We start from the raw sequence: 21105 nt of genomic DNA on the forward strand, positions 1-21105 counted from the left end.
AGATGCCTAGCCCTCTCCCCAGACATTCTGGGCTGAATGTGGGCTGCCAATTTCACAATCATGACTGCAGCCAGGGGACCCAGGCTAAAACTAATTGGATGTCGTTTTTCCAATGGTGTGTCAACGGGGCAACATGTTTTACACTGATATTGCTAGCTCCAGCGACAAGGATATTTCTGTTGGTTTGTTTGCAATACTCTGTGTATTTGTTATTTGGCGGTAGTGGTGGACCCAGTGTTTGGCCAGTGTTTTTCTTTAGCTGTCAGTCATACCAGTGAAGTCGTCAGCACGTGGATGTATTAATAAGATCACTTGACGTTGTCCTTGCCCAACCTTGATGACTTAACTTCTTTTCTAGGAATCACCAGCGCATTGTAACGCTCTGACTGATCCAAATTTGCTTCACTACAAGGGGCCCCTCGTGCTGAATACTGAGCACTGACATCTAAGCAGCTCCTTGTTTCTGCCAGAATTGAGCAGCTTTTAATTAAGGTAGAATTGGATGGAAAGAGACTTTAATTCTTTCAGTAGAGATGTGTCAGCTGGCATCAGAAACGGGCCTGCATTTGACCTGCAGGTGATCCCCCCGTGAATCCAACACTGAACAGCTCCAGTCATTCAAGCCTTGGGTACAGAGCCCAAAGAATTAAAAGTAAAAAGCAGGGTGCTTCTCTTCCATGATGGATGAAGTAGGTGAGGAGCTTTGGGAACCTTAGGGATGAAAATCCCTACATGAATGCAATAGATCCTTAATATTAAAAAAAATCAATTTCCTTGTTCAAAAAAAACATGATGAATATATTGTACAGATTCCTCATGAAAGTCAAAACTTCACTTAACGTTCACCTTCTTGATCTCAAGCTCTTCGCAAATCTCATCACACACCCCAGCAGCTCCTGCTTGACCTTTGCCCTCGTCATCAACCCTGATGCAGGAGGAATGTAGGCATGCCAGGAGGCAAAAAAAAAAGACACCACAGTGAGCAAAGACGCTCACATCCCTGCTAATGAATGTGACTCAGCTTGAACTCTGATTCTGGCTTTGCATGTCAATGCTCAGAACTTTCCTCAAAAGCAAGCAGGGAGGTAGCTGAGGGAGTGGGAAAACCTGAATGCCAGCACTTTCTTCTTGCCAAAGCCCCTACCTCTGAAATAAAATTAGATCACTCATTAGAAAGGTGTATAGTAGGTGTGGTAATGATTCTAAAGAAACATTTAGTGATCAAGGTCTGAATAGGACACATCTAAATGATATTTTACATTGATATGAGAAGGTTCACAGGGTCCAAGTAGATTAACAGACAAAGTACGATATACTGTATCTCACCAAACAACCTACACAACCACATAGCTTGAACGAACAATGTCGCCCTCAGACTTTCCTTGCTGTGTAAAATGGAAGTACGCACAGTTAGAAAAGAAAAACTCTGTACACCAACATAGTGAAAGCATTCCTCTTCAGGAGAACCCATTGAGCATGGAAATGAGCTAAGCCCTAGCAGAAGGAAAACTCACATCACAGCAATGAAACCTCAGCACATGGTCTGGCATTGACTGATTTTCTTCTCAAAGAAGAATACATACTGTACCCTTCAGCAGAAAAATCCCAAACACTTCCAACCCACACAGTTTCCAGCACATATGAACCAGCTGATATCAGCAGAAAGCAAAACTGGAAGGCAAGTCTAATAGCACAGGAACATATGAATGTTTACAAACATCAAGGAGATCATTCAGTCCATCTGGTAGTTAGTAACTAATTGATCGAACGGTTTTATAATAATAATTCCTTACACTTATATAGCACTTTTCTGGACAATCCACTCAACCACTCAAAGCACTTTCAGGTAATGGGGGTCCCCTCCACCACCACCAGTGTGTACCCCCACCTGGATAATGCGACAGCAGCCATAGTGCACCAGAACGCTCACCACACACCAGCTCTCAGTGGGGAGGAGAGCAGAGTGATGAAGCCAATTCAGAGATGGGGATTAATAGGAGCCCATGATTGGTAAAGGCCAAGGAGGAAATTTGGCCAGGACACCAGGGTTACACCCCTACTCTTTTTAAGAAACACCCTGGGATCTTTAATGACCACAGAGAATCAGGACCTCAGTTTTATGTCTCATCCAAAGGACAGGTCCTTTTTACAGTATAGTCTCCCCATCACTATACTGGGGCATTAGAACCCACATAGACCGCAGGGTGAGCGCCCCCTGCTGGCCCCACTAACACCTCTTCCAGCAGCAGCCTTTTTACCCAGGAGGTTTCCCATCTAAGTACTGACCGGGCTCACACCTGCTGAGCTTCAGTGGGCTGCTGCCTGTGAGTTGCAGGGTAAGTTTTGTCCTCAGCAACATGGCAGGGTAGCTTGATCCAGAGCTACCATCGACCGAATATTTCTCGACAGCTGCCACAACCGGGCTCGAGCTATACTTCGGGAACCAGTTCACAATCTGTTTTCAACCCTGGGCTCTGGTAAAAGGTATCACAGTATCAGAACACTGACCAATTGATTCAAAAACAGTTTCTTCCCCCAAGCAGTCCGCATCACAGACAGCTCAAATTAGCACCTGCACTTTAAAGTACTGCACTGTTTGCACTATGCCATGTCTTGGCTGCATTATAATGTCTTTTGTCTAAATGTATTCTCCATGTCTGTTGGTCATTTGTGCCTATTTATTTTTTTCAACTGTTACTGGGTACAGCTGAATGAGTAAGCATTCCAATACACTTGTTGTATATTGCAAATAAAAAATCTTGACTCTTGAATCTGTGTGTGAAGAAGTGCCACATATCCTGAATGGAGGATCTCTTTCAGTCATTTCTCAAAAGAAGCCCGGGTGACTGCTACAACATCATGGCTGGGTAGCTTGTTTCTTACTCCCACCACCCGAAATGTCAAGAGCAAGCAGCTGCAGCCATGCGTTGGCTGAGAAGCAAACCCAGGTCAACTGCTTGGAAGGCTGTTAACCTCAAAATTATAATATCAACGCATTTCTTCAGCTTTTGAATAGCGAAGGGCTGTTTTACAAATGATGTTTGTCAGCTATGATATCATGTTCTAGATATCTATGATAAAAAAAATGAACACCATTCAACGTAAATTCTTGCAAAAAAATAAAATTAATTTACAAGCACAAAAAAAGATTGTACTCACCAATAGTGGAACCAATGCACTGCTAAACCAACAATAGCATGAACTGTTTTTTGTGCATTGGGTTTTCTAGCTTAGCTTAAATATCCATTTTCTCGCAATTAAAAGGAACAAACCTGAGAGATTTCTGACATGTGTGAGGTCAGAATGCACTGAATATAATATACTGTAGATGTCTATTAACAATGGGAGACATTAACCACAAGACATGGAAAGCAGAAGTGCATTTAAATCTGGGATCAGGAGGCACTTGTTTACGCTAAAGGGTGTGGAGGTGTGGAGCAAATAGTACAGCCATGCTGTCGCAGGTAGATATATAGATAAGACTTTATTTACCCCGAAGGGTGTTACAGCAGTTGGCTTGTTGGCTTCTTTCAAGAAAGGCTTGGATGAGATCCTCAGATCGGTTGGGTACTAGTAACCAAATGAACTAAATGAGTCGAATGACTTTGTCTCATTTTCCCTTTCTTCTGTTCTCAGGGCTGTGAGGAGCCTCGCCTACTTGAGTGGGTGATGATGATGGCACAGAGTCATCCTCCGTGCATCCCCATGGGCTCTTCCCAGCATCCATACAGCACAGCACATGCCACAGGTACAGTACATAATCCAACATCCTCTAACAACCTGGAAGATTAGGTCCTGTAAATTAGATGAACAGCAATAATGTTCTAGGGTAGCCAGGACCTAAGAAGTGAATTAATGTTCCTCCCTCTGGAAAGCTTTGTATTCAATTGTAGTCCAGCATAGCCCTCAGCAAAGTCATTCCCTGTCAAAAAGTTTATTAAGGTTTTTTTTCCCCCATCATGTACTGTATAATGAATGATGAGTCTTCTTATGCATGCAAGGGAGGTCTCTGTCTAATGGTTTGGCCTTATAACAGTCATTCAGCTCAGGGCAGCCATGCAATTAAAAATTATATCCCTCTCCCCTTACACCATGCTTTACATTAAGACTCTGCCAGCAGCAGATTGATGAGTGGGCTTTCACATCAAGATTTTATAGTCGGTTGCTTTAACAAAAAAAAAAACTCAGGAGCTCTACAGGAAATAAGCAGGAGAGAAAACAGAATGAGTTGAGGAAGTATTGATTGGCCTTGGTGGCATTCATGTGTAAATTGGCGTCATTAGAGGCTACAATAGCTGATGGATACCATGATAAGGGAAGCGAAGCAGACGATTACCCGCAATATAACCTTCAGTCCTTCACAAGAAGGCTTCATAAACTATAAGAGTGGTTTTCACAGGGGACAGAAGGAGATCCATCCTGTCACCAAGTTTTTCCTCGAAATACAGTAACACCAATAATAACTGCCTCTAATCTGACTTTAACAGCCATTGGCCTGAAGACTGAAGACAGCCTGAGAAAAAACACAAACATAACATAAGTTATGGAATAGTTATTGAAGCACAGAGATTTCTTTCTTTTCTTTTCAATTCTCCAGTCTCATGGTCCCTCCCAATCAAGAGAAGTCATTGATGAAGTGCCCCTATTCTTTTTCTCCAGGTGTGAAAACCTTCACAGTGAACAGATTTCAAATTCAACTCGCGGTTTGTTGAATGCAACCCATTGAGAGAAATAGCTGGTTCTTTAAAGATCCAGACTTGGTATGAAAGCAGCAGGAGAAGACAGAGAATGACGAGTTATCACAGACTGCATGCAGTTTTCTGTTTATATGCTTACTGTATATGAAACCGTGCTTAAATAGGATGTTACTTTCATGTTACACTTCATAGTGCAGGTAAATGCTATTTCAGATATAGATTGCAATGGCATACCAGACTCCAATGAAATTAAGTGCGCATTATAGCTGCACTTAATTGTTACTATCAACCAGCTGATTTCATATTGGTTAACTCAAAGTGCGCTGCAATGAAGCCAGCAAGTATCAACGCATGTGCTTATACTGTATTTGACATCTGTATCATGCACTTATACCAGAGAAAACACAGTTTTCATATTGCACACTATACTGTAAAGTTCTCTGTTCTAGCTGTAAAAATGTACAGAACCAAAAAGAATAGAAAGTTTTTAAGATGTACATCAAAGTGCAAGTGACAAATAATCATTTGTTTCAGGATGCTTCAGCTTAAAGTCTTTTTTCAGATATTAAGAAAGCAATGTAGCCACAGTGCAGTGAAATTGTTGTTTTTTTCTGTCTTTGACATTGGTAATGACCTGGTAGAAAGTTCATTCCAAGAGATTACAAAGTTCCTGGACTGAATTTCATTTCTTGCTCCTTTTGTTTGAGAGAAGCATTTGCTTCATCACACTGACTCACCACAGATAGCAATTGATTTTAATTAACACCACACAATTAACCACATTTAAGATGATTCTTCTAAAGACAAAGAACAGAAGAAAGATGATGGCTATCTCAGACTGATCATGGCAAAGAGGAAATGTCTTTAGAAAATGCCTAATAGCAAGTGCTGCTTTCTGTTAGTCACACTGCTGCAAACTACACCCAGGTCTCGATGACTCTAGAACAGACATTACAGCAACAAACAAGAATGATTTCTATCCCAAAAACAAATCTGAACCAAAAGAGAAGAGGTATTAGATGGGCCAGTAGGGGGCACTCACCCTGCTGTCTGTGCGGGTCCTAATGCCCCAGTATACTGACGGGGACACTATACTGTAAAAAGGTGCCGTCCTTCAGATGTGAAGTAAAACCGAGAACCCGACTCTCTGTAATCATTAAAAATCCCAGGATGATTCTCAGGAAGAGTAGAGGTGTTACCCTGGCGTCCTGGTCAAATTTCCTCCTGAATTTTACCCATCATGGCCTCCTGATAATCCATATCTCTGGACTGGCTTCATCACTCTGCTCTCCTCCCCACTCAGAGCTGGTGTGTGGGGAACGTACTGGAGCATCATCCAGGTGGGGCTGCACACTGGTGGTGGTGGAGGGGAGTCTCCATTACCTGTAAAGAACTTCACCTTGAAGTGTCCAGAAAAGCACTATATAAGTGTAAGGAATTATTATTATTAAAAGCTGAGGAAAGTCTTAAAAGCTACTGTAGAAGAACTGCATTTCTAGGACTTGAACAGAAACTTCAAACTCCATGCACTTTAAGCTCTATCGACATTCATCATCCCCTCCCCGCACAATATGATTCTGAAACAGCAAAAATAAGTTCAAAAGCCCCTCATGGGGTGGGAACCTTTTCGCTGAGAAATTATTCTACATGTTCCTCACTACCCACAAGGCAGCTGACGCCACTCAGCTGAGAAGCCCCCCTGCTGTTATCCTCCTCACTTGTGTCAAGTCCAGCAGACAGCAGAAAATGCTGAAATTCTAAGTCTCCCTTAAGAATGAACTTAAAAGCCATTTACTTTCACACAACTGGGTGCAAGTGCTTGGCTGTCATCATGACGAGCAGCCGAAGAAAAGCCAAATCTTTGTATACAAGGAGGTTTTCCTGAGATTGACTCAACAACTCTTCTACAGCTGCTTTGGCTCATATTCTTCCATTCCCTCCTTACATTCAGAGTGCATACTGTAGCACAGTACTGTACCAATTTATATTACATATATGGCTTTCAAAGGAGAGCCGCTCCCATTGCATTGCTAAGATAGACCAGAGATGGCCCTAACACGGATTTCTAGATAACTAGGTGCAGAGCTCTTTCCTGTCTTGGGAAAAGTTGATGGACTAAACTGGTTAATAATAAGTTAAAGGCACAGCATGGGGTTAGAAGTTAAGGGGGGGATAGATACAGTTATACCGCTCAACAACAAAAATAATACTGTAAATATACCGCAAAACATTGTCACATGCTCCTTCTGGAGCTAAACTGAGCCTGGACAGTGAGTCTAAATAAACTGACTTACAGCAGGGCTATTTTCTGAGCTGTCTATACTGTATATGTCTGCACCAGTAGTTTCAGAAGCAGGCCTAATAAGAATAAGAAGAGGTCTAATTTTATTGCCGTCTGGAAAATTGTAAAATAAAAGAAAAATGTATGTTGCTTTTCTTTAACAATAAGAAAGACATTGTTCATGGAGGGTGTTTTGGGCTGGTGTGTCAGGGAAAATCACCATCAAAAAAATAAAAACTGGGCAACTCTGCTCAGAAGCAGTTAGAGACCGTGTCTACCCACTGTCTGCATTGTTAAATAACAGCAGTTTATTCTTTTTTTCTCTCCTTCATTCTTTTTTGTCACTGTCGCTGTCTGCAGCTGGGAATAATGTCACTCATGACTGTTCAGATAAGAGACCACTACCGACGACTAGCACCCCTGCAAGGACTGCCTGCTTGGTTCATCAGACTGTGTGTTAGGAAGCAGGCCAGGTGTCTGGTAAAAATGTGGAGAAAATCCCCGTCTTTTACCAAAGTCATCCAACTCAGTTTTAGAGGAACAAGACGAAATAAAATGGGCGCAACTAGCCTTAGTAGAAAACTTTTCAAGAAGTCCTATATAATTGAAATATCTTTTGAATTAAAAATAAACTTATTGTTTTGTATAAAAAGTCCATTATAATCTATAAAGAGATTACATTATATTTAGCTTTAAAACATGAAATTAAAGACGTAATATTAGTTAAGACAACGCAGAGATGTTAATTTCTATTCATAACCAGGCAGGGGCCAGCAATCAAACACAGTCAGGGGAGCCAAGGTCCTTGATGACATGACAAACCTCAATGTCCGAGCAACATTTTTTAACACATTTGAACATTATTCATTTGTAGCGCACACTGACCCTACCAAAGCAGTGAAAAGAGACTGCAGATTGCATAGACAGATGCATGGTATTCCCATTGTGAACTGATTGCAATGCACGTTCGTGATGACACAAGGCATGAGCAAGTGCTGAGACTGAGCACTGGTGCAGTACATTCTAAAATAGATTTCACTTTCCCTTTTTCCTGTTGAACCAGAAGAATTTCTGAGGGTTAAAAGCGGATCACCTACCTCACTCCACTGTTGGGTGTCCTTGAAACGAGTACCGTGTCACGTCCCTTTAAGCCAGACACTCTGCATTCGCAATGATTTCTTCCTACGAGTCCCAGGAACTTCGGACTTATGGATCTCTTACAGGAAAGGTGAGTGCAGCGCAATTGCAACCCAAACTCCTAGAAAAACAAAGGAAAACTCCATACTCAGACTGGAGACACATAAATCCACCCTGTGGATTATCCGTACAGAGTAATCTGTACTGGAATGCATAGATATAAATAATATGCTAGTCCAATATAGTAGGTCAATCAATCATGTAGCCCCACTATCTCTCACCACAAATATTGGAAGTGTGAAATAAAAATCCTATTTATGTACACAGTTTTAAAACCCTGATGCAATCAACTGAACAGTGTTCAGGACCAGCTGTGAATTTCTGACCCAAAGATACAAGTGGAAAATAAGAGGGACTGTATCAATGACTGAAATCATGAAGCACTAGCTTTACACAAAGAGTGGTGGGGGTATAGAACAAAGCATCCCACATGTTGATGAAGTAGATTCCCGGTGCTCCTCCAATAAACACGCGTTAACACAGGTGCACTGCTATGCTTTGGAAACATACAGAACTTGCAGAAGTAAAGAATAAGAATACTACCTAATTTCCGGTGTGTACTGTACATTGCACTCAGGTGTTTGCTCAGTGAAATATTATTTCATCATTATTGTGTCTGATTCATATACTGTACATAACAGAGTGTACAAAATAGTAGAGTGGGCTCATCTGACACATGCAAAATGGGAACTGGCTGGGCAGAAGGGGATTTTTATTTTTATTGAGTATGTAATATTCAGGCAGGGAAAAAAGGGGAAAAAAGCTGCACGAGGGAAGGATCACGCATTCCTCTCGGTGGTGAAGTGTTGTCTCTCAGAAAGGCAACAAACCCAGCTGCTGCTTTGGAGCCCCAAGTCTGTCAAACTGACACGGCAATCATGACTGCAGGGTCAGGCTACCCTGCAGAGAAGCTCCCTATGAATATGAAATGACCCCTGATTGACATTCAGCTTACAAGATGCTGTTCGGCACTAAGAGGAGGGCCAGGCGCTCCTATTTCTGCTACAAGAAAAATTTGTTTTCAATTCAGCTTGCCCTTTCGCATCTTATTTTATCTTTCACCTATCTCATATTAATAGGAAAGGAGAAAACTCATTAATCATTTTTGTTATTCCTTTTTTTTAAGTCAGGGCAAGCCTACAGACAGACAACAGATGGTTGTCTGTCTTAGCATTTTTTTGTCAATGTAATTGTCATGGTTTCAGGTCTGCAATGCACCAACACAGAGCACAATCTAATAACCTAGTGTGAACTAGGAGCTAGGTCAACCCTCACTGATTTTGAGAGTCTTTGCATCCTTCTGAAGGTAACCAGTGTCCCTTATCAAGGTCTTTAAAATCATAAGCACTAATCTATGGAAAGACCAAAGTTTTTTTGGGAATCTGAAGTCCTTTAAAACAAGAGAAGCAAGAGCCTACAGCTCAATTACAGTTGATTTGAAGTGAGAAAATGAATGCGGATCAAATTACCCATCTAGCCTTTTCATTTTTGATGACTGTTTAAGCCTTTAAGGCCTGAACTCTTGCTTTCCTGTAAAAGAAAAGTGACATAATATCGTATATTGCAGACAGACCTCTGTTCACATCTGTCCATCTTGATTCCACTGTTGCTCGCTCAAAGTTCATAGAGCGTTTTGACCGTAAGGACTTTCCAGTACAGAGTAATGTCTACTGGAATGAACTAAGCATCCAACATGTTGTGAAAGTGAATTCCCTGTGCTCCTCCAATCAACAGCTGAAAAAGGACTCTTAGATTACAACACTAGCATCCAAATGGGTAAATGAGCACATCCCCGTCTTTAATGTCCGCAGAGCAGAACTAGCCATCGCACTCTCTTACTCAACGTACAGAACTTAACACATCAGGCCACCGAGGGTTAAAAAGCTTCGATTGGATTGTGATCTGCTGAGCTGCATTAACTGGCAAGGGTAGGGTTACAGTATGAGGGTCTGATGGCCAGCTCAGTGGTTTCAAAAGCAGGACAAAAACTAATCCTTAACTAAATCACTGTAGGTTTGGGAAGCCTAATAAAACCCATAATAAATGCAACAGCATGCTTGAGACTGGTGACTTTATCTCCTTCTGCTAATGGCCACACTTCAGCCTGCAGACATGACAGTCCAGAAAGGGCTGCAGCATGCTTCTATATACGTATAATATCTTTGTGATTTTCTGACAGCAACAGTGACTTCTTATTCTCTTGTATCTTTAGGACCATGAGCATCTGCACCGTTAAAAAAAGCATTTAGCAGATTAATGAGGTTGAAGCTGATGAGGTGATGGGTTGGATGGGGTTGTTGCTCTGAGAGGCACACCCAGCTCTGCACACTGCCACTTTGCTTCATAAAAGTCTAGGAGGAAAAATACAGCAGCTTAATCATCACTCCTGCCTGCGCTTGGGAAGGGAACTGCACACAGCTCCCAGGCAAGGCAGAGTCTAATTCAGAGTCTGATTTTCAATCTGTTCAATCAAAGGAGCTCAACTGAGGGTTTGTTCATTCACCACCTGAGTCTCCTGGGCTCTTCATATGTTTCTTTGCAAAAAAGGAAAGTAAAAGGCATCTTCCACCTTCAGATGACATTTTCTCAGCTTTTTTTTATTACACCCTACTCACAAAGGCTCAAATGAAATTCATGGCCCAAGCTAATTAAAATGCTTGAAGGGGAAACTTTATACTGTTAAAGCTGCTGCTGATTTTTAATTTGCTACATCTCAGACATCATCAGGTGAGTCCGGCACCAATCCCTACTGTGTCCACAGTCCAGAGAGGCCAGCATTTTCTTTCCTTTGTCCATTTCATTATTTCAGCGATACCCGGCCTAAGGAGTAGGGAATTTAATGGTTTTATAAATATATATATAAATGAACACTGACATTTAATGCCTTAATGTCCTTCAGAAAAAAACCCACAAAAAGGTGAATCATTAAACAGGAGATTATGGGTATTAAAGCAGTGGTCACAAAGGGAAGGCAGCATTAAACCATTTATTTTTTCTGTATGAAAAAGATTAGTCTAATTTTTTTAGAAAGCTGAATGACAAAAGGAAAAAATTTTGTATGCTACATAATGTATCTAAGGTGCTCTAAGATTTTCTATATGACAAATGACAATATGACAAAATTACTGCACATTTACAGTACATTCCCAAGTTATTGAAAAAGTATTTTGACATTTCTATTATGAACTTTGGGAAGAACAGTTCCCTTTCATTAGACACTGGTAATAAATCCAATAAGCAGGCTAGATTAGTTCACGTATTCCAAACATTCCAAGGAGTACAATTAACAATTACAATTAACAAAAAAAGACAACAGCCAAAAAATATAAAGCTGCAGCAATCCAGGGAGGTGTTTTCAATAGCACAAAACAGGCTTGTCTACAGAACAGAATCAGACTTTAAATTAATTTAGCCAATTTAATTTAGCCAAGAATAACAGCACCTTGAAGAAAAAAAAGAATCTATCCTATATATCCTTTTACACAGCTTCAGAAACAAATGCACGTAGACATTTCTCACATTTGCAGTCCTTGTTTAAGGAGGTTCCATAACCTGTTCACTCTCTTCATTATACCATGCCTGTGTGATCAGCCCCAGTGATCCCCGTCTCAGGACAACATCCTCGCTCGCTCAAGCTCACACGAGCTGACAGACTCACTCACAGATCTCCCACTGTCGGCCTGCCTGGTCCAGTTCTCTCAGCACGTGTACAGTATATATTTCACACAGCAGCAGTGGAAAATAGGCACTGCTGAGCTTTGGTACCAGTATCAAGCACTCAAGGCCCTGTGAGGTATGCCAAATGAAATGCACCCGAAGAAACCAGGCAAGAAAAATAAATAAACAGAGCAGACTAGTCCCGTTCGACAAGCAGGATAGTGGTAGCAAAACCAAGCAGCCTTGCCCTGGCCTCTCAATGATACCTCTCTTTCACTTATCATCTTGAAACAGAGTGGCACACAGCCTGACAGCTTTTGTTTTTCTCATTAAATATTTGAGCAAGCTGTAATGTTTGTCTGTTCCTTGTGACTAACCTCCCCAATCTCACAACGATTAGTTCCCTGTCACTTATCCCAGATGTTACTTGCCGGAGCCTGGAGCTCTCGCTCTTTTTGTTTCTTGGGATAAGGAGTGCGATTTGATAAACACTGACAACACAGACAATGAGGACCAGGTCTGCCCCCCCATCCCCCCTCCAGAAAAAGAGACGACTGCGAAAGCGCACTCTAGTAAGTACACGCCGAAGTGTGCTGTCACAGGCGCCACTGTTGCATTTCCTTTGCAGTTTGACAGTCCATCTTCCACTTCTCCAGAACAAAACCCTGAAATTCTCATCCAGCAGGTCTCTTCACCCCCCTTCAAAAAGCCAGATATTTAGAACAATATTTTGTCTTAATTTCACATTTGTTTACAGACCAGTGAGAAGTAACAGATCAGTTATAATACAATGCTGATGGGCACAGTGGGTCACCAAGAGAATCTCAAAGTGAGTCTGTTGTGCTGTCTGTCCCAGCCTCCCTGGGCACTGAAGGGAAGCTGACTGGGTCGGTCAGCTTAGCAGGCAGGGAGGGAGAGGGCAGCACTCCCCTGCCCACCATCCAGCAGTATGAGAGGCACAGCAGTCCACTCTTTCCCTGTAAAATGCAACGTGCTGAATAAAGGGACATTAAAGATTTATAGAGCGGAAGGGCTTAATGACATAGTTGGGCGTCTTCCCACTCGGCGATGGGCAATAAAGACTGGGGCTCCCTGGGCTTTGCCGGGTACAGTGGACAGACGAGCCGGAAGGCATGCCCAGCCACCTGGAAACAATTTCATTCGGAGGGCTTCCAGGGCGTGGAACCGCCTGGCACTCCTCCAGATCACGGGTTAACAGGGGAGCAAGTACTGCCCACCATGTTCCCAGTTGTTTCTCGGCTATAGAGAACAACCCCAGCTTCCCCGTTCATTGTGCAAGACATGCTCAGGCAAGTTAGCCTGCGTTCTGCGAACAGCCTACAATAAGTGACTTTTTTTGGCACAGGACTTATTTAAAAAAATCATGCTGGCTTCAATGACAAATGCTAGGGCATCGGCTGAGGTGACTAATGCCCAGGAAAAGGCAAAAAAACATTGCACCTTTGCTCCAGCCCTCATAAATTTTCATTTGTTTTTGGAAGGATATGGACACCTATGGATTCATAAGCACTGACCATGCCTTGTATCTGTATCTTTGATCAAGTTCACTCATTTATCTGGTTCTAACAGTGACTTGAATTGGTAATTCAAGTATTGAAGAAAGCGATTGATTGTTAATGTTTTCTGGGCAGGTTAATCCATCACTTCAAAAATAATTCTACTGGAAAAATTGCCCTCTGAGTGGAAGTTTCCTCCTTCCTAGAGGTTCTGCATTTTGAGAACAATTTAGGCGTGACTGGGCAAACAGTGTTAGTGCCAATATGGCCAAATCAATATACAGTATATTAACAGTCTCTCTATACTGAGAGCTAGAGCCTCCTTTCTCTCTAAGAAGATTCTTTGGATTAAAGAAATGACCAAAGACAAATGGTTGTTGAAACAAGAATTCCTGTTCGATTGCTTTTTTCATATTAAAAGTTTTTTTTTCTTTTCCCACCTACTGCTGCTTTTGTTATTGTAAAGTGTCCAATTTACACTCAGACTTCAGACAAGCAACTGAGATTATTAAGCGCAATTGTGAACACAATGTTGAGAACTGTGAAGTGGCTTCCTGCAATTCAGAACATGTAGAAAAAAACTAAATTTGTGAAGATTCTTAATAATTTAAATACTGTATACCTAATCACATCCCAATGTAAAGAAGAGAAAGTTTTATTTACACATTTCCAAGGTGACAAATCGCTCATAAAAACGAAAACAGGAATAGGTAAGGAAAGAGGAGGCATTAACTACCCTTTTAAAAACAATATTACAATATTATATTCTACAGCACAGTTCTTTTCCTATTCCTTTATACTGTACTTTACACTCACTTGAATCTATTTTAGTGGACAGCCAGTTGTCTTCAGAAGGACAGGCGTGTGAAAAGTACATTGGGAATGACATAAAATACAGAAGATCTATGCAGAAAAAGAATAAGATGACCTTTTTGTCACCATGTTTTAAAAAGTCAATGCGCCTTTTCATAAAAAACTACCATTGTTCAAAAGGTCATCAGTAAATCCCTGACCAAGCGGGCTGTGCTGTTTGAAACAATGAAGACAAACCAAGAGGCTGCTCAGGGGAAGACTTTACTTGGCCGCAGGGAAGCAATTATGGGTCACCTGCCAAAACCACTGGGTTGCCTATCAGGAAGTCCCAAAGTTGGGCACCGATCACACAAGCCCACTGCACTTTGTAACAAAGCCACTTGGTGTTTGCAAACTCCCTTTAGATCAGGGACACAAACTGCTGTAATCTGGTGTCTCTCAAAACCGATTTTTTGCTGACCTAAAGACATCACAGGACTAGCGAACACAGTTGTACAACTGAACATTTAATAAAAGATTGCAGATCGACATCCCACTGCATGTGACCTACTTTATGTGTTTACATTTGCAGACACTCTACCTGAAAAGCAACACATTTCACATTATTTTAATTTGGCTCATCCATGAGTACACAAAGTAAGTTAAAAATAGAGACATATCTGTCCCCTGATGTTGTTACAGAAGGTGTACACATTTCTATTCTCAATCTCAAAATGGGTCAGGACGCTCTGCAGCTGGGCTTGTGTTTTGGTGTTTGGACAAGGAAATATGTGAAATCCAGTGGAGCAATCTGACCTCAAAAAATTAAACTGGAGGCTGCACAGCGACAGACTAGTCTCATCTTGTGTGAATAAGCAGGAACAGTATTACAAGATATCTCCTGAAGGAACAGGAGTTGCATGATTGTGCTGTATTTCTGTGGCTAGGACTCCCTGGTTAGGATTCTGAACTCCTGACAAAGACTGTGGATTCAGCACAGTGCTGCTGTGCCTCTGAGTGAAGCACATTACCCAGATTAGTCCTGCAAACTCGGCTGAACAAATGTGCACAAAAAAGAAAAATGTGCAGTAATTGTAACCCCTCCGAGATGCTTTGGATAAAAGCTTCAGCCAAACAGACTCGACTCCATCCAATTTCAGTCAGCTTTTCCCAGCCAGGGACACAGCTGCAGCAAGCCGCTTTGCAAATGCAGGGCGATTAAAAAGAGTTTACATGGGGTCTTTCTTTTCAGTATTCAAGAAACACAAATCAATATGCAACCCAATCTCCGACATTCTGTAGAAAACAAAGATCTGTCATCTCTGAATCATGAAAACCATAGAAGCTCCAACATCCAGGGCATGCCATGCGTCCACTAAGTGCTACAAAACATTTTGTACAAAGAAGTAAAACCTGTCAGGATATAGAACGGAAGATGAACACATCTCAGGTCTAGGAAAATCAAAGCATTGCACTCTGACTGCATGCTGGAGCATTTTTAAACTAAGCCGAAGCAACCAGAAACACCACCAAACCATTCTGTTCCTGAGTGACAAGGAGCATATTCAAATGAATACTGTAGCTAGAAACTATAGCACAGCTTATCAAAAAAAAAACATACAAAAGCTTGCTGAAGTGTTACATTAATCACGTGTTGAATAATGTTAGTTTCTTGTAAGACTCTAAAATGTAAAACTAACAACATGTACTGAAGAATGCTCGTGTTCTTGTCTGCATTATGGAGAGAAGCAGGCAGCCCCACTTGGAAGAGTATTCCCACACTGTAGCAGCTCAGGATAGAGAGAATTTGTTTGCCATATTTACAGTACACATACTTTGGGATTTGTATTCCCACTGTTCTCTTGGGGCATGCACAGTACAATAGACAACACTTCTACACAGTGTGCCTCAGTACATTACAAAACAGTCAATAATATTACAGACATGCAAGGTGACTATGGAAGTGTCACTAAGAATCTGGGTACAACGGGTAACACCTACTGTAACTAATATCAGCTTGGCCGCTTCCTAGAGCTTCTCACCAAGGGATGTGTACTTACAGTAGTTGTGCTGGGTGAGAGACGCTCAGACCAAACGAATCTTCTGGTTTGCCATAGTTAATTAAGTTCTGGGTAAGTGATTAAGAGAATTAAAAGTGTGGGATAAAAGACAGAGGGGACTGAAGAGAAGAGGAGAAGACAAAGTGAGAGGAGTGACAGGAGAACCGAACATTAAGAGTGTGCCAGCCGAGAGGACCATGTCCAGATCATCCATGAAGCATTTCAACCTTGCTAAAAGGGCTTGCTTTTCTGTATTTTTAGGAACTCGGATTCCCTTCAGTTAAGAATGGCCTCTCCTGGTTAGTGAATGCATTTTTAGAAAAGGGAGATGGGTTCCCATTCATTTGGTGGCTCTTGGATTTACATAGAGAGAGTTAACCACAGGTTGTATTCTATTTAGTTTAGAAGGCAGCCTTTTCTTATTCTGGCCTTTATAGGAGTGATGGGTTTGAATACTTGATAGCAGTTTGGGGTTTTTCTGGGTTGTCTAGACATATGCCTCTTGAACTCCTTGTCTGTAGACGTGTAAAAAGAGTGACATGTATGTTATATTTTTAGTCTGTATTGTAATTTTGTAAATTGTAAATATTTGTTTTAACCCTCTGCACCTGAATTATTACCCTTTTCACCACAGCTGTGCGAGAGAAAGAACTCATGTGCCTCTAATCATGCCAACTGCTCGGATATATTTGCATATTCTTATAAAGAAATGCATGTTTTACTGGTTATAGTCGGGTAAAAAGTGCAGAGTGCAGAGGAGTGTGGAAATCCGAGGTAATGGGCACGCACAGTTGAAGATGCACAATCCCTGATGTACCAATGAGCAGCATGACAGCTCCTAGGGGAAGAAACAGCTAGAATTCCTCCGTGTTCAAAGCTGGAACCTGTCAAGAGGCTTCTCACCACCCGCTGTCCACAGGAGGTGAATGGATTTCACACGAGTCACTTTGATTATAATTCAGAGCCCTGCATTGCTCTTTAATTTTCCCACAGATTACCAGACGCTATCAGTTAATGGATTAGAAAAAGTGCTGAACTTTCAAGAAGCAAGGTGGAGCTAATTTTTTTTAAATAACACTTTTACAGTTGTGGCAGCAATACTCCTCTGACACTGTCATCCTTCCCTGCCGCTCCTGCTTTTAAATGGGATGAACAGCACCTCAGCTCCAAATAAATAAACCTCCTTAGAGCTATGGTAACGGTTCTTTTTAACATTCATTTTATACTGTAGATACTCTCCCTTTTTTAGAAAACAAATTGTAGTTGGTCTGAAATATAGACATTGAACTGCAGAGTTGTTGCCCAATGGAAGTGATCTGTACAAGTAGTCTTATTTTCAGAAGTGATCGCCTTTTTTTCCTCATCTTTCTCAGCAACATGAAATTATAGTTCTCTATACAACCCTTCTCCATTTAAAACTGGTTATTTGGTCCATTTTGCATGCTTGATATCTTGTAACTAATTGATCTAAGCCACCTCCTTTTTGTGAATAAAATTATTTGGACATACAGTACATATACAAAAAAACAACACTCTGTTCAGCAATTTCCTGAAACATCTGGACTCTGCTATAAAACATCACTGACAAGCTTCCTCCAGATAAACAAGAATCCCGTTTTAAATTATAAGTGCACTATCTGTTAATTTCTATTGCAGTCTTGGAGTCACTGTTGATCCCGAAGTAATCCATGGAATTAATTTTGACAAACCTTTCAGGACTGGACATGCTATCAAGTTGGTCTTCTTAGTCTGCTCTCTACGGCACGGAAGAGATTAAGTTCTGTGAGCGATGTGCTTTTTAGACCAGGAATCAATCTATTCGCTCGTCTTTTGAACACAGCAGTGCGCAGAATTGTATTTAATAATCTAAGACCTCACTTAGAACAGTAGTTAGTTCACATCTTGGAGAATTTCAAGAACTCTCCTTGAGCAACATTTGAAGTTTGTTTGCTCTCAAAGCTGATTCCGTGGGATCGGTCAAGAAGCAGCAGGACAACTGATAGACTATTAGCGACCGGACCAAAACCATTAGCGAGATAAGCCATTAGCCGGGGGGGTAAAAAGGCCTCCTCTCATTTGCAAACTGTATGTTTACTTTATGTTCTCAATAAAATGACACTCGCCACTGCTCATCCTCCACCCTTCTTCTCTGGGCTTTTCTCAGACTGCAGTCTGAAAAGCTGCTGTGCACAGACTAACCGCTGACAGCTTGATAAAGCAGGAGCAGTCACTTAACGAGCTGCCAGCTAGCCCTGAAAGAAAGGAGACCAGCGCACTCTGGACCGTGATTCTGCTGTGTCTTTCTACACATCTAATCATCTTACACCAGCTTGGTTTATCGCCTCTTTTTACACCAGCCACCCTCTATTTACACCAGGACAGTCTGTTACAATTCACTTTTATGAACCTGGCCCTCCAGCGCACTCCAGACTTCGAACCTGCAGATTTAGAAGAAAGCAGTAGAGAGAGGTACTACAGTTTAATGAGGAAATTGACCAAAGGGGGACATGTGGGCCTCAGTGAAGCTGGCACAGTGGCTTATTTCGCCACTGTAACATGCTCATTATCCAGGACTGCACTTGTGCTGCAATACAGAATTACCTCACAGCAATGCTTGATTTGTAACTTGGGCTCATCCATGATTCGCAGAACGAAAATAAAAGTACAGGCCGTCCCCAATACACAGTGCATCCAGGTTAGGCACCAGAAAGTCATACTGTAAAGTGAAACAATGTGTAAAGGCAAATTATTTCCCATAAAAACACTGCAAATATGGAGGTTCGGGACTGTAAGAGCATAAACATCACCCATGTGGCTTAAAACAGCAGCCATATCATCCTGTAACTCACAGCTGGCTGCCCCCTGAAGCTCAGTAGGTGTGAGCCTGGTCAGTACCTCCTGGGAAAGCTAAGGTTGCTGCTGGAAGAGGTATTAGTGGGGCCAGTAGGGGGCGCTCACTCTGAAGTCTGTGTGGGTCCTAATGCCCGAGTACAGTAATGGGGACACTGTACTGTAAAAAAGCACTTCGGATGAGACGTAAAACCAAGGTCCTGACTCTCTGTGGTCATTAAAAATCCCAGGGCGTTTCTTGAAAAGAGTAGGGGTGTAACCTCAGCATCCTGGCCAAATTTCCCCCTGTCCTTTACCAATCATGGCCTCCTAATACTCCCCCTCTCTGAACTGGCTTCATCACTCTGCTCCCCTCCCCACTGAGAGCTGGTGTGTGGGGGGAGTACTGGCGCACTACGGCTGCTGTCACATCATCCAGGTATGGCTACACACTGGGGTGGTGGAGGGGATCCCTATTATCTGTAAAGTGCTTTGAGTGGAGTGTCCAGAAAAGTGCTATATGTGTAAAGCAACTAATAATGAAACTAAAGTTTCACTTGTAGCTACCTAATACAATACAGTACAGTCCCATTATAAAGAAAGGGTACAGTGATAAATAATCCAGCTTTCTATCAAATGACAAATGACTTATAGGACTTAATATTAGCTTGGGCTACATTCCCAACATACAATTCAGACATATACTGTACATACACTATACATTTAATACATTTAAACTGTAAAAAACAATAGAAATAAATAGTGTCACCAACTCTGAATTATGGTCTCATCGAAGACAACAAAGTCACTCAGTGTTTCAGGGTAGAATTTTTTCTACACACTGTTCACACGTGTAAAGTTATTGATTACACCTTGATCCACTGGCTGGATCAACGCCGCAGTGTGTGGTGGCTGTACTGGGTTTATTGCTGGGGTATAGCAATTCATAGGCATGCTCAATAGCATTGTCTACAACTAGAAGAATTTTTCATGCTTAGATTTTGCTCTTCTCTTCTCTTTTGGTGCCTTGAAAAACACTGGAAGTTCAGGGAAACACAGGGAATTTTTATGTCAAGTTCCTTCATTCATGAACGACAGAACTGCAAATTGTATCGCATACTGAGTAAGATATAGAGTAGCAGTTGGCTACATATAGTAGGAGGAGGGGGGACGTGGGTTCCCAAAGTTTCAGGGAAATAGGTTTATATCTACTACCAAGTACACAGCATCAGTAAATGGGATTTAATAGTTTCCCCCTGAGAACATAACGGGTACCTACAACATTTGAATTCCAAAACACTGCCTCTTTAAGATACAAATGACAGACTAAAATGGGCATTGAGAAAGAATGGCACTGTGGGTCACTAAGCTATTGTATTGTTTGTTTTTAGAATGGTGAGAGGTATAGAGCACAGGACAAATGTTTAAAATGCAAAATTATTCATATTCAAGATAAGCATATACTGTAGTAGGGATAGGAATGTTCCCCCAACACCCAGGCCAAGTTTTCCACTGCCTTTACGAATCATGTCTTCCTAATAATCCCCCTCTCTGAACTGGCTTCATCACTCTGCTCCCCTCCCCACTGAGAGCTGGTGTGTGGGGAGTGTACTGGAGCATCATCCAGGTGGGGCTGCACACTGGTGGTGGTGGAAGGGAGTCCCCATTACCTGTATAGCACTTTCAGTGGAGCATCCAAAAAAGTGCTACATAAGTGTAAGGAATTATTATATTCTGTAGAAAGGCAAATGGTACATATAATCCCTGAAATAAAAGAACATCTTATTATATCCTGAATGATCAGTCTAAATATTTCTCTCATTCTTCCCAATGTTGCATGTTCTAGACAACAGACCAACCCCTGTGCCACAGTTCTCTGAACTGAAACCAGTAAGTTTCTACCCGCTCCAGTCCAGCCCCTGGGGTCAAGGTTTGGACCAGTTTCTTTGTGTTATTTGCACAGTGACTGCCCAGTCTCACAGCAAGTCATTTTTCTCATTTGTCTTTTTTTTGTGTGCAATTCTTGCCCGTTTGGCGGCCTGTTCCCTGTTCAGATTTTAAGCTTCAGGAAATGC

The 21105-nt window shown here is 41.7% G+C and overlaps 1 long non-coding RNA gene across 3 annotated transcripts in view; it reads right to left on the reverse strand.

The window, feature by feature from the left end:
• Window positions 1-21105, reverse strand: part of LOC107076651 (uncharacterized) — a 111080-nt gene that overhangs the window by 68625 nt on the left and 21350 nt on the right. For all 3 annotated transcript variants that reach the window (XR_011184953.1, XR_001477834.2, XR_011184950.1), the window contains exon 2: window positions 8076-8236. This is a non-coding gene — a long non-coding RNA (uncharacterized lncRNA). The remainder of the gene's footprint in view (window positions 1-8075; window positions 8237-21105) is intronic.

The sequence above is a fragment of the Lepisosteus oculatus genome, chromosome 3 (genome assembly GCF_040954835.1).
Source record: "Lepisosteus oculatus isolate fLepOcu1 chromosome 3, fLepOcu1.hap2, whole genome shotgun sequence".
NCBI lineage: Eukaryota > Metazoa > Chordata > Actinopteri > Semionotiformes > Lepisosteidae > Lepisosteus > Lepisosteus oculatus.